Below are 12,608 nucleotides of genomic sequence, written 5' to 3' on the forward strand. Positions count from 1 at the left end.
GTCACTTAAGGATTCTGTTTTCAGCTCTGTCTTTGTTCCATATTTTTTTAAAAACTTTTTGAACTGGGTCAGAGACAGCATGCTTATGACATTGACATATAATACAGATTCAGGTTCAACTGCTAATATACTGGATGACAGAATCAAGATTTATATTTAATATTTCCTTCCAGAATTTTCCACTTTGCAAACAAACTCACCAATCTGAAGTTTATAAAATCTATTTTTTCTTAAAAGACTACAGAAAACAAATGTTAATGATAACAAAACTTTAAAATTTATTATTATTATTTTTTATTTTAAATTCACATAAAATACATTCAGAGTAAGTCTAAATTTTTATCACTTAAATAATGTAAAACAAACACAGAGGAGCTTTTAAAGATGTACAGTCTCCATTATGTCCAAAAAGCACACATTAAAAGCTTTCTTATAATTATTGATCATCACCTCCTTGCCTTAAATTCCTAGACTTTCCATTTTCAATTCTTCTGTTTTTGAAGACTGGGGCCACTCCGTCTGCCATGACTCCAAGAGAAGTGACTGTTTTTTCTTTAAAAACCAGTTGGGGTTCCCCAGTAGCATCAGCCTCCAAAGTTGATACATGTTCATTTTCAGTGCTTGGAAGTTCCAAATCTACCTCCTCATGGGACTCAACTTCTGGTTTAATTTCCTGCTATTCTCCATATGGGTTTGGTTTTTTATGAGCTTTGAGTTTTTCTTCACTTGGACCTGATGAATTCTTCCCTTGGGTATTTTTTTCTTTCTGTGTTTCTGGTTCAGTTCTTTTATTACTATTTTTATTTTTTTCCTTAAACTTTATTATTAGCTTTTGTATTTCTGTTGGGATCTCTTCTTTTTATTTCTCCTTTCCTGCTTCCTGTTCGCCATCAGACTCACTATGTGAGTCTGATGATTTGGACTCTTCTAGGGTACCAAGTGACTTTTCATTGACTTTACTAGAAGGCAGATCACCGGAGTGTGGAATGAAATCATCAGGTTTTTCCCATCTGGATTCTCCTGTGATAAGATCATAATAGTAATGGTGACACTCAGAGGTTATGCCTTCTACCCATCTGCCCTTTGAAGGGTGTTTTTTCTTTTTCTTCTTTTCTTTCTGCTGATTTGATGCAGAGGTGGGTGGGACAGTGCTGGTTACTGGTGACACGCTTGGCTCTGAGATCTCTGACTCTAGGCCGAGCCTCTTCAAATCCTCCTGGTATGCTTTCAGGGCAGCTGCCTCCATTGCCGCAAACTCCTTTGATGCCTTTTCTTCCTCCTTCGCCTTATCCAGGCTTTTCTGTTTAATCTCACTGATCCTCTTCGCCACATTTTCTTTATGATTCTTTCCTCTTTCATGAAATTCAATGCTCTAATGCACTTGCTGAGTTACTCTAAAGTACTGCTGTGAATTCCTCTTTAAAGTGTGACTTTGTAAAGCAAATATTCATCCTCTATTTTTCATATCTTGGTTTCCTAAAGTTGGTTTTAAGGCCTATTGTCTGCGATCCAACACTTGCAGTAATCACAGAATTTCTCTGGGGGTTGTGACTTCCAGTAGTCTGCCACGACTGGACCTGGCGCTCCTGAGGGCCGCCCCCAAACCCGGCCGAGACTCGCGTTCTCTGCACGGGGAGAACTGGGCCCCAGCTCACCACGAGGTCCACCGCAGCCTCGGCGCTTGGACACCTCCCGCTGTCCCCGGGGCCCGCGTTCCACCGCTCCCTAAAATTTATTATTTATTTCATCAATTTATGGGAAAAAGAACCTGCTGAATATCAAATTATTTGGGACTTCTCTGGTGGTAACACTGAAGAAGCTGAAGTTAAATGGTTCTCTGAAGATCTACAAGACCTTCTAGAACTACCACCCAAAAAAGATGTCCTTTTCATTATAAGGGACTGGAACGGAAAAGTAGGAAGCCAAGAAACACCTGGAGTAACAGGCAAATTTGGCCTTGGAGTACAGAATGAAGCAGGGCAAAGGCTAAGAGAGTTCTGCCAAGAGAATGCACTCGTCATAGCAAACACCCTCTTCCAACAACACAAGAGAAGACTCTACACATCGACATCACCAGATGGTCAACACCAAAATCAGATTGATTATATTCTTTGCAGGCAAAGATGGAGAAGCTCTATACAGTCAGCAAAAACAAGGTTGGGAGCCGACTGTGGCTCAGATCATGAACTCCTTATTGCCAAATTCAGACTTAAACTGAAGAAAGTGGGGAAAACCACTAGACCATTCAGGTATGACCTAAATCAAATCCCTTATACAGTGGAAGTGAGAAATGGATTTAAGGGGCTAGATCTGATAGACAGAGAGCCTGATGAACGATGGATGGAAGTTTGTGACATTGTACAGGAGATAGGAATCAAGACCATTCCCAAGAAAAAGAAATGCAAAAAAGCAAAATGGCTGTCTGAAGAGGCCTTACAAATAGCTGAGAAAAGAAGAGAAGCAAAAAGCAAAGGAGAAAAGGAAAGATATTCCCATTTGAATGCAGAGTTCCAAAGAATAGCCAGGAGAGATAAGAAAGCCTTCCTCAGCGATCAGTACAAAAAAATACAGGAAAACAATAGAGTGGGAAAGACTAGAGATCTCTTCAAGAAAATTAGAGATACCAAGGGAACATTTCATGCAAAGATGGGCACAATAAAGGACAGGAATGGTATGGACCTAACAGAAGCAGAAGATATTAAGAAGAGGAGGCAAGAATACACAGAAGAACTGTACAAAAAAGATCTTCACGACCCAGATAATCATGATGGTGTGATCACTCACACTCACCTAGAGCCAGACATCCTAGAATGAGAAGTCAAGTGAGCCTTAGGAAGCATCACTATGAACAAAGCGAGTGGAGGTGATGGAATTCCAGTTGAGCTATTTTAAATCCTGAAAGATGATACTGTGAAAGTGCTGCACTCAATATGCCAGCAAATTTGGAAAACTCAACAGTGGCCAAAGGACTGGAAAAGGTCAGTTTTCATTCCAATCCCAAAGAAAGGCAATCCCAAAGAATGCTCAAACTACAGCACAATTGCACTCATCTCACATGCTAGTAAAGTAATGCTCAAAATTCTCCAAGCCAGGCTTCAGCAATACGTGAACCGTGAACTTCCAGATGTTCAAGCTGGTTTTAGAAAAGGCAGAGGAACCAGAGATCAAATTGCCAACATCCGCTAGATCATGGAAAAAGCAAGAGCGTTCCAGAAAAACATCTATTTCTGCTTTATTGACTATGCCAAAGCCTTTGACTATGTGGATCACAATAAACTGTGGACAAGAAAGAGATGGGCATACCAGACCACCTGACCTACCTCTTGAGAAACCTGTCTGCAGGTCAGGAAGCAACAGTTAGAGCTGGACATGGAACAACAGACTGGTTCCAAATAAGGAAAGGAGTACGTCAAGGCTGTATATTGTCACCCTGCTTATTTAACTTATATGCAGAGTATATCATGAGAAATGCTGGGCTGGAGGAAGCACAAGCTGGAATCAAGATTACTGGGAGAAATATCAATAATCTCAGATATGCAGATGACACCACCCTTATGGCAGAAAGTGAAGAAGAACTAAAGAGCCTCTTGATGAAAGTGAAAGAGGAGAGTGAAAAAGTTGGCTTAAAGCTTAACATTCAGAAAACTAAGATCATGGTATCCGGTCCCATCACTTCATGGCAAATAGATGGGGAAACAGTGGAAACAGTGGCTGACTTTATTTTTCTGGGCTCCAAAATTACTGCAGATGGTGATTGCAGCCATGAAATTAAAAGACGCTTACTCCTTGGAAGGAAAGTTATGCCCAACCTAGACAGCATATTAAAAAGGAGAGACATTACTTTGCCAACAAAGGTCCGTCTAGTCAAGGCTATGGTTTTTCCACTGGTCATGTATGGATCTGAGAGTTGGACTATGAGGCAAGCTGAGCGCTGAAGAATTGATGCTTTTGAACTGTGGTGTTGGAGAAGACTCTTGAGAGTCCCTTGGGCTGCAAGGAGATCCAACCAGTCCATCCTGAAGGAGATCAGTCCTGGGTGTTCATTGGAAGGACTGATGCTGAATCTGAAACTCCAATACTTTGGCCACCTCATGCGAAGAGTTGACTCATTGGAAAAGACCCTGATGCTGGGAGGGATTGGGGGCAGGAGGAGAAGGGGACGACAGAGGATGAGATGGCTGGATGGCATCACCGCCTCAATGGACATGAGTTCGAGTAAACTCTGGGAGTTGGTGATGGACAGGGAGGCCTGGCGTGCTGTGGTTCACGGGGTCGCAGAGTCGGACACGACTGAGCTACTGAACTGAACTGAACTGGTGGCACAGTAGATGAGAATTTGCCTGCCAATTCAGGGGACATGGTTTCGATCCCTGGTCTGGGAAGATGCCATGTGCTGCAGAGCAATTGAAGCCCATGCAGCACTACTACTGAGCCCGAGCTGAAGAACCCAAGAGACATGACTACTGAGCCCATGTGCCACAACTGCTGGAGCCTGAGCTCCACGACAAGAGAACCCGCCACAGTGAGCAGGCTGCACACGAAAACTAGAGAGTACCCCATGCCCGCCACAACCAGAGCAATCCCGTGAGCGGCGACGAAGACTTACCACAGCCAAAAACAAATACATCATTAAAACAATTATTTGTACACTCCAAATTTACTTGTATGCTTTGTGGTCGTGCAGTTGCTGTCGCGTCCAACTCTTTCGATCCCATGGACTGTAGCTTGCCGGCTTCCTCTGTTCCAGGGATTTCCTAAGCATAAACACTGGAGTGGGCTGCCATTTTCTTCTCCAGGGGATCTTCGTGTCCCAGGGATAGAACCCACGTCTCCTGCATTGCAGGCAGTCTCCTGCCTTTCAGGTGAAGTCTTTACCACTGAGCCACCAGGAGAGCCCCTTTATGCTTTGTAAATATATGCATAAATATTTTATATAGAAATAACTCAAATGCACATTATTTGTATTTACTTTAATCATTAACATTATTACATGTATACTTTTCTGTATATTAATTCATTTTCAAAACAAAAAATATAAAATTGAGTAGCAATAAATGCAAATGTACTGTGGTTAAAATTGCACAGGGGGACTTCCCTGGTGGTCCAGTGGCTGAGACTCCATGCTTCCAGTGCAGGAGGTCTGGGTTTGATCCCTGGTCAGGGAACTTGATCCCACATGCTGCAACTAAGACCTGGTGCAGTCAAATAAATAAATTAAAATAAATATTATTTAAAAATAAGAGGCTTGTGGGTTTTAGTTTGCTGTAAATTGACTATAAATTACCTAGTATTCACAATAACATTAATATTACTTGTTAATAATTCTATAATATTAATAAATATTATACTTGCAAATGCATTTTTAAAGTTGAAGTATAGTTGATATATAATACTATATTAGTTTTAGATGTACAGCATGATTGAATATTTTTATAGATTATATTCCATTTAAGGTTATTATAAGAAAATGGCTAATTTACCTGTGCTACACAATATATCTTTATTGCTTATCTATTTTGTATATAATAATTTGCATCTCTTAATCCCATTCCCCTTATCTTGACCTTCTTCCCTCTCCCCACTAGTATCTACTAGTTTGTTTTCTGTATCTGTGAGTCTGTTTTGTTACATGTGCTTAGTTGCTCAGTCGCATCTAACTCTTTGTGACCCCATGGACTGCAGCCCGCCAGGCTCCTCTGTCTGTGGAGATTCTCTAGGTGAGAGTACCGGAGTGGGTTGCCATGCCCCCTTCCAGAGGATCTTCCCAACCCAGGGAAGAAACCCAGGCATCGCACATTGCAGGCAGATTCTTCACCACCTGAGCCACCAGGGAAGCCCAAGAATGGGCCAAACCCTCCTGGAGTGGGAGCCCATCCCTTCTCCAGGGCATCTTCCCAACCCAGGAACTGGACCGGGGTCTCCTGCATTGCAGGTGGATTCTTCATCAGCTGAGTCACCAGGGAAGCCCTTATGTTTTGTTACATACATTTGTTTTTTCAGATTCCATATATAATGAGATCAAACTGTCAACTCTAAAGGAAATCAATCCGGAATATTCATTGGAAGGACAGATACTGATGCTGAAGCTCCAATAATTTGGCCACCTGGTGTGAAGAGCTGACTCATTGGAAAAGATCCTGATGCTGGGAAAGATTGAAGGCAGGAGAAGGGGATGATAGTGGATGAGATGGTTGAATGGTATCACCAACTCTATGGACACGAGTTTGAGCAAGCTCTGGTAGATAGTGAAGGACAGGGAAGCCTCTTATGCTGCAGTCCCTGGGGTTGCAAAGAGTCAGACACGACTGAACAACTGAACAACAATAGAATGATAACATACAGTATTTGTCTTTCTGTCTAAGTTATTTCGTTAAGCTTAATACTCTCTGTGTCCACCAAGATGTTGCAAATGGCATAATTTCATTCTTTTTCATGGTTTAATTTAATTTCGTTATTTTTCCTGTGTGTGTGTATCAGTCACATCTGCTTTATCTACTCACCTGTTGATGGATGCTTAGACTGCTTCCATATGTTGGCTGTTGTAAATAATGCTACTGTGAATATTGGGATGCATGTTATCTTTTCAAATTAGTGTTTTTTTGTTTTTTTGGCTAAACACTCCGGAGTGGAATTGTTGGATCATATGGTAGTTCTACTTTTAGTTTTTTGAAGAACGTCCATACTGGCTGCACCAATTTACATTACCACCAACCACATACAAGGGTTCCCTTCCCTGCACTTCCTGGCCAACATTTATTGTTTATAGACATTATGATAATAATCATTATGACAGGTGTGAGGTGATCTCATTGTGATTTTGATTTGCATTTCTCTAATACTTAGTGATGTTGAGCATCTTCTCATGTGCTTATTAGCCATGTCTATGTCTTCTTTGGAAGGCTGTCTATCTGGGCTGTTTTAAAACCTGGTTGTAGGGAGTTCAACCTGGTGCCCTCTGACAACCTAGAGGGGTGGGATGGTGGGTTAGGGAGGGAGGTTCAAGAGGGAAGGGGATGTACATATACCCATGGCTGATTCACATTGTTGCAGGGCAGAAACCAACACAACATTTTAAAGCAACTATCCTCCGATTAAAAATAAATTTAAAACATAGGGACTTTCTTGGTGGTCCAGTGGTTAAGAATCTGCCTTCCAAAGCAGGGGACATGGGTTCGGTCCCTGGTGGGGCAGCTAAGATCCAAAATGTGGGGGCAACTAAGCCCTCATGCTACCCAGAGCGGCCAAAAAATAAATAAAACTGGGTTGTTTATTGATATTGTTATATGAGCTGTTTATATATTTTGGATATTAACCCCTTATTGAGCGCATCATCCGCAAGTATTTTCTCTTGGTCAGTAGATTGTCTTTTACTTTGCTGTGCAAAGGCTTTTAAGTGTACTTAGGTCCCATTTGTTTATTTTTTGTTTTTATTTCTCTTGCCTTAGGAGACAGATCTAAAATATATTGCTATCATTTACATCTAAAAGTGTTCTGCCTATGTCCTCTTCTAGATCTAATATTTAGGTCTTTAATCCATTTTGAGTTTATTTTTGAATATGGTGTGAGGAAATGTTCTAATCTCTTTCTTTTATGTGTAGCTGTCCAGTTTTCTCTATACCATTTATTGAAGAGATTGTCTTTTCTCCATCATTTATTCTTGCCTGCTTTGTTGTAGATTAACTGACATGAGTATGGGGTTGCAAATGCATTCTTAGAGTGAAAATAAGAGTGATGACAATAACTACCAGTGCAGTTCTTAAAATGTACCAGGCCCTGTGCCAAGTAAGCATAGTATATCTATTATTTAATTCTTATTTTGCCATTGTTGTTGTTCAGTTGCTCAGCTGTGTCTGATTCTTTGCGACCCCATGGACTGCAGCATGCCAGGCTTCCCTGTCCTAAGGTAAGTCATGTTGTTAGGTAGTTAGAATAGAAAAAGGACAATATTGCCACCATCATAACTGCGTTCTGAATGGAGAAAATTTCAGAGAAATGTGAGCTGAAAAAGGACAGATAGTTAGATTGGGGAATTGGGTTTTAACTGAGATCTGTCTACCCCTTAGAGAGATAGTTTCTCCAGCGCCTGGTTCAGTTCTTGGTAAAATCATAAACAAGGGGTTATCCAGAGGAGTGAGATTAATCGGGGGGTGGGGGGGGGCATGTGAATCTGTGCCATTTTGTAAGCAGATAAATTAGGGGAATCTCTGGAGAAAGAGAACAATTAATGGCTTTCTTGTTATAAGAGAAGTCATTTTGGCCTAAGACATTTTGTGACCTAAGCCTGGAGCTATGCTTACCCTTGAACAGGTCTCAGTAATTAATGATCTTAAGGAACAAAGGAATGCACTAACAGAGAAAAGGCAAACAATAGTACAATGAAAGAGCATAGTCCTAGTTCCTCCTCAAGGGATATACATAATAAGAAGTCCTGTGTGGAACTAATACCTCCACAGAGGTGGAATGCTGATGCTGACCCCTTTGACTTCGATCAGCTAAAGTTTGGACTCTGTCAACCTTTGCCCCAATTCTATGCCAAGTTCTCTCCTCAAGCCCCTTCCCGAATATATGTGTACTTTTAGCTTAAAAGTTATATCGCTCAGTCGTATCTGACTCTTTGCAACCCCATGGACTGTAGCCTACCAGGATCCTCTGTCTATGGGATTTTCCAGGCAAGAGTACTGGAGTGGGTTGCCATTTCCTTCTCCAGGGGATCCTCCGGACCCAGGAATTGAACCAGGGTTTCCCGCATTGTAGGCAGATGCTTTACCGTCTGAGCCACCAAGGAAGTCCAAAAGTCCGCCAATTTTGCTTTTCAGGGAGATGCTGCTTTGGGAAAAATCCCCGGGGGTCTCCTTACTTACTGCTAGTGATAATAAATTCTTCCTTATCTTGGTCATTGGCTTTGCTGTCTATTGGTGTGATACCAAGAGGCAAACCCAGTTTTAGGGTAACAATATGAAGACTATCTGAAATAAAACAGGAGGGAAGGGGGCAGGGAACAACCTTTAAAAGAATGATATAGACATCGGCCCTGACAAAAACTGATTAGAACCCACAAGGTCCAAGATGGAAAATTCGCCTTCCAGTGGACCTTGAGCCCCGATACAGACAGATAGACAGTGCCCAGTCACTCAGTCATCTCCGTCTCTTTGTGGCCTCATGGACTGTAGTTCCCCAGGCTCCTCTGTTCATGGAATTTCCCAGGCAAGAATTCTGGAGTGGGGCGCCATTTCCTACTCCAGGGGATCTTCCCGACTCAGGGATGGAAATTGCATCTCTTGTGTCTCCTCATTGGCAGGCAGATTCTTTACTGCTAGCACCACTTGGGAAAGATTGAAGGCAGGAGAAGGGGACGACAGAGGATGAGATGGTTGGATTGAAGGAGGAAACAGAACAGGACTCCCTCTTGGGCTGGACTGTGGACTTTGAGCTATGTGCCCAATATTGATGGAAACTACACACCAACTGGAAAACCAGGCCCCCGGAAGGAAGAGCCCCAGGGCTCTCCATTGCCTAAAAGAATACCCTAATTATCTGTGTAACTGAATAGAATCATACATTCTATTATGCTTATTGGGGTATGACCACAAGCCTATTGATAATTGTCCACTGTTAACTACCTAGGCTTAAGGCATATGAATTATGGGTTAACTTTGATTGTATCTTTCTTTTCCCTTTGTTCAGACTGGTTTCAGGGAATTTGGGGAGGTGGGTTTGGGCACGTACGCTTAGGGTGTATAAAGTTTTCACAAAAACTGGTCGGGGTCCTTGGCTAAGAGGAGACTCTTCCTTGGGCCTTCTGGTGTAATAAACTGCACTCCACTATCTGCACTGTCCTTCTGAGTGAGTTTGTTTCCCAGAAATGTGGCCACAACAGGATGGCATCACCGACTCGATGGACATGAGTTTGAGCAAGCTCCGGGAGTTGGTGATGGACGGGGAAACCTGGGGTGCTGCAGTCCTTGGGGTCCAAAAAGAGTCGGACAAGACTAAGTGACTGAACTGACTGAGCACCACCTGGGAAGCCCTTGAGCCCCATGATACACTCTTTGTAATATGAAATGAAGTCGCTCACTTGTGTACAACTCTTTGCGACCCTATGGACTGTAGCCTGCCAGGTTCCTCCATCCATGGGGCTTTCCAGGCAAGAATACTGGAGTGGGTTGCCATTTCCTTCTCCAGGGGAATCTTACCAACCCAGGGATTGAACCCTGATCTGTTTACCGTCTGAGACACCAGGGAAGCCTTTGTAATATATTAGCATTTAAATGACACACTCACCATGACAGTTCTGAGACTAACCATCAAAGGCCAAAAAAGAGGGCAGTGGCCTAATTTCTGGAAATCCCTGCCCCTTCCCTGAAATAGTTGAAATAATCCTCCCAGTCACTAGCCTATGAAATTACCCAGCCCATTAAAAACTAACCACACTTTATTTCAGGGCCTCTTCTGAGATGGCCCATACACTGTGGAGTATGTTTCTCCCTAAATAGATCCACTACCTATCACTTTGTCACTGAATTCCTTTATGTGAAGGGTGAGAAAGTGACCTAAATGACCTTTAAGACATCCCTTCTACCTAAAGACTGATACGTCTCAGAGTTCCTTTAAATCCCTGCCTGAGGGACTTCTCTGCCCAGTGGCTAGGAATCTGTTTGCCAATGCAGGGACCCAGGTTCAATCCCTGGTGAGGGAGGATTCCACATGACGCAGAGCAACGAAGCTGGTGAGCTAAAACTGCGGAACCCACGCTCTGGAGCCCTCATGCTGCGACAGCTGAAGCTTGTGTGCCTAGAGCCTGTGCTCCATGACGGGAGAGGCTGCTGCAATGAGAAGCCCATGGGCTGCAACTAGCGAATAGCCCCTCTTTGCAACTACAGGAAGCCTGTGTGCCGCAACAAGGACCCAGCACAGCCAAAAATAAATAAATAAAGCACTGTTAGGGCTTCCCTGGTGGCTCTGTGGTAAAGAATCTGCGTGCAAATAGAGGAGACACGGCTTCAATCCCTCGGTCAGGACGATCCCCTGGAAAAGGAAATGGTAACCCACTCCAGTATTCTTGCTTGGGAAATCCCATGGACAGAGGAGCCTGATAGGCTATATATAGTCCATGGGGTCACAAAAGAGCTGGACACAACTCAGGGGTTAAACAACAACAAAACAGTGTGTACATGTAAATAGGTAAAATCCCTGCTTAAGTTCGCCCATCTTAAAATTTTCTCTGACAATCACAGTCCAGAGTACCTGGTCCCTTCTCCAAGCTCTTCTCTCTTCTCTTTACTGTCATATTTAACTTTATGTGTATGTCTTTCCAAGACTTTAAATTCCCTTGAGGCTAAAGACCAGAGCTTTGCAAGCGTTTCTCTTTTGAAACTTTACGAAGTTTCTTTTTTGGATACATATTGTCCTGTTTCCTGTATTGTACTGGAAGTAAACTGTAAGTCATTTGAAGTCACAGATTATGGTTTATATTTATTTGTATTACCTCACAGCACCCAATAGGTGCTTGTTAAACATTGCTTTAAGTTGGGTGAAATGTGAAGAGGACTTTTGGCCCAAAGGAATAAAGACAAAGATGAAAGAGCAAAAGGTCAAAGAATACCACTGTTTTGGATACAAATATGGACTTCTTACTTGCAGTGAGAAGTCCAGGAAGTTTTCCCACAGGGAACCTGGATATACTAAGAAAAAACCCTATTTTTTTCCTGCAGGGGGCGTGGGTTTAACCCCTGATCTGGAAGTAAGATCCCGAACGCAGCCTTGCGCAGCCAAAAAGTTTAAAAAAAAAAAAAGTATTACGATCACAATGTAAAATCATTGTAAAACATTAGAAACTAGAAATAATAAAGGTGTTGCGAATGGGTTTCAAATAAAAACGATGTAACAATATAAATATTAAGAGTATCAACATAGCCTATAGAAAGAGGGTTTAGCAGGCACGCAATTATGCGCAGTGAGAAGATAAGCAATACGGAAATGCGGACGTCTGCTGAATGATTAAACATGTGTAAAGGACATACCCACAGTCATTCACAGTGATGTTTATAGAGCGTCTGTAGGTCAGTGTGTATTATCTGGGTGTGTGTGGTGATTCGATTCTGCCCTTCCCACTGAATGGAGCGCTTCATTCCCACCTCTTTTCCCTTTCCTCCTCTAGCGCAGCCTTGAATCCTGCGAATGGAGTGGACAGAGGAACACACGTTGAGGGTCTTCTCTCCCGACCCTCACATATTAATACACGTGGTTTTTACTTGGCAAAGGACTGGACCAAGGTTTCTGCGGCTGCAGCTTACATTCCGAATAAACAAACCATTACAAACGAAGAAACAAAGCCAGGCACAGAACAACCACCTTCCCGACCACCTCCGTTAAGGTGTTCCTCTAATCTTCCGGCTGCAGTTCAGAACCTAGCCAGTCACAAAGTCCCTCCTTCAGGAACGCCGCCCAATCACAGAGTCCTCACCTGCAGAAGGTGAGGCCTGGGTCTCCGCGCGCGACAGTCTCCGGGCCCAATCAGGGGCGGATCGGGCTTGGAACGGCTCCAGTCCGCCTTACTGGGAGTGGTGGGCGGGACTGCACCTGGCGCCGGTGAGTCACTCAGAGGAGCG

General features: G+C 42.9%; 1 long non-coding RNA gene and 1 pseudogene across 1 annotated transcript; both read right to left on the reverse strand.

Annotated features, from left to right (window-relative positions):
- Window positions 1-300: 300 nt before the first annotated feature.
- Window positions 301-4,560, reverse strand: LOC122676400 (annotated as a pseudogene).
- A 6,895-nt stretch (window positions 4,561-11,455) lies between these two features.
- LOC122677195 lies at window positions 11,456-12,584 on the reverse strand. Its single transcript, XR_006335730.1, has 2 exons — window positions 12,464-12,584; window positions 11,456-12,171 (listed from the first exon to the last, which is right to left on the reverse strand). It is a non-coding gene; the product is annotated as an uncharacterized LOC122677195 (long non-coding RNA).
- Window positions 12,585-12,608: the final 24 nt, after the last annotated feature.

This window comes from Cervus elaphus, chromosome 20, assembly GCF_910594005.1.
Source record: "Cervus elaphus chromosome 20, mCerEla1.1, whole genome shotgun sequence".
Classification (NCBI taxonomy): domain Eukaryota; kingdom Metazoa; phylum Chordata; class Mammalia; order Artiodactyla; family Cervidae; genus Cervus; species Cervus elaphus.